The sequence below is a fragment of the Muntiacus reevesi genome, chromosome 4, assembly GCF_963930625.1.
Source record: "Muntiacus reevesi chromosome 4, mMunRee1.1, whole genome shotgun sequence".
Classification (NCBI taxonomy): Eukaryota; Metazoa; Chordata; class Mammalia; order Artiodactyla; family Cervidae; genus Muntiacus; species Muntiacus reevesi.
This window is the reverse complement of record NC_089252.1, coordinates 148994111-148996099: the sequence shown is the minus strand read 5'-3', so window position 1 is coordinate 148996099 and position 1989 is coordinate 148994111. Positions and strand designations below refer to the sequence as shown.

Genomic DNA, 1989 nt, shown 5'->3' with positions numbered 1-1989 from the left:
TCAAGAATCTTCTCCAACATCACAGTTCAAAAACATCAATTCTTTGGTGCTCAGTTTATAGTCCAACTCTCACATCCATACATGACTCCTGGAAAAACCATAACCTTGACTAGACCGACCTTTGTTGCCAAAGTAATGTCTCTGCTTTTTAATATATTGTCTAGGTTGGTCATGGCTTTTTTTCCCCAAGGAGCAAGTGTCTTTTAATTTCATGACTGCAGTCACCATCTGCAATGATTTTGGAACCCCCCTAAAATAAAGTTTCTTACTATTTCCACTGTTTCCCTATCTATTTGCAATGAAGTGATGTGACCGGATGCCAAGATCTTAGTTTTCTGAATGTTGAGGGTTTTTTTTTTTTTTTTTTTTCCATTTATTTTTATTAGTTGGAGACTAATTACTTTACAATATTGTAGTGGTTTTTGTCATACATTGACATGAATCAGCCATGGATTAAAAATATGGAACGTTTCATGAATTTGCATGTCATCCTTGCGCAGGGGCCATGCTAATCTTCTCTGTATCGTTCCAGTTTTTAGTATATGTGCTGCAGAAGTGAGCACTGAGTGTTGAGTTTTAAGCCAACTTTTCCCTCTCCTCTTTCACTTTCATCAAGAGACTCTTTAGCTCTTCTTTGGTTTCTGCCACAAGGATGGTGTCATCTGCATATCTGAGATTATTGATATTTCTCCCAGCAATCTTGATTCCAGCTTGTGCTTCATCCAGCCCAACATTTCTCATGATGTACTCTGCATAGAAGTTAAATAAGCAGGGTGACAATATACAGTCTTGATGTACTCCTTTTCCTAATCGGAACCAGTCTGTTGTTCCGTGTCCATTTCTAACTGTTGCTTCCTGACCTGCATACAGGTTTCTCAAGAGGCAGGTCAGGTGGTCTGGTATTCCCATCTCTTTCAGAGTTTTCCACAGTTTATTGTGATCCACACAGTCAAAGGCTTTGGCATAGTCAATAAAGCTGAAATAGATCTTTTTCTGGAAATCTCTTGCTTTTTTGATAATCGAGTGGATGTTGGCAATTTGATCTCTGGTTCCTCTGCCTTTTCTAAAACCAGCTTGAACATCTGGAAGTTGACGGTTCACATATTGGTGAAGCCTGGCTTGAAGAATTTTAAGCATTACTTTACTAGTGTGTGAGATGAGTGCAGTTGTGCGGTAGTTTGAGCATTCTTTGGCATTGCCTTTCTTTGGGATGGGAATGAAAACGGACCTTTTCCACTCCTGTGGCCACTGCTGAGTCTTCCAAATTTACTGACATAGTGAGTGCAGCACTTTCACAGCATCATCTTTCAGGATTTGAAATAGCTCAACTGGAATTCCATCACCTCCACTAGCTTTGTTCGTAGTGATGCTTTCTAAGGCCCACTTGACTTCACAATCCAGTATGTCTGGCTCTAGGTGAGTGATCACACCATCATGGTTATCTGGGTTATGAAGATCTTTTATGTACAGTTCTGTGTGTTCTTTCCACCTCTTCTTAATGCCTTCTGCTTCTATCCGGTCCATACAATTTCTGTCCTTTACTGTGCCCATCTTTGCATGAAATATTCCCTTGTTATCTCTAATTTTCTTGAAGAGATTTCTAGGCTGTAACATCGCACACCAAAAAACCTTTCTAAATGTCTCTACCATTTCTTTACATTTCTCTCCTGCCATAGCTAATGTGTCTCTCTTCATCTTTTCTCCCCACCTCAGCTCATCCACAACATTCTCCTGAACCTTCTCCACATAAGCTGGGGAGTTCAGTTGACCCTCTTCTCATCTTCTCTATCAGAGATGGCTCTCCATGGGGCCTCCTTCAGTGGCTTAGTGCTTTGAGATTGGGTAAATAGTAAGTTGGGTGCTTCCCAGGTGGCCCTAGTGATAAAAAACAACAACAACAACAAAAAAACACAACCCACCTGCCATTGCAATAGATGTAAGAGATCTCTGGGTCAGGAAGACCTCCTGGAGGAGGGCATGGCAACCCAC

The 1989-nt window shown here is 40.9% G+C and overlaps 1 non-coding gene across 1 annotated transcript; it reads right to left on the bottom strand.

Annotated features, from left to right (window-relative positions):
* Positions 1-455: 455 nt before the first annotated feature.
* Positions 456-563, bottom strand: LOC136168002 (U6 spliceosomal RNA). The gene has a single exon (XR_010663169.1). It is a non-coding gene; the product is annotated as a U6 spliceosomal RNA (small nuclear RNA).
* Between the last annotated feature and the right edge of the window lie 1426 nt (positions 564-1989).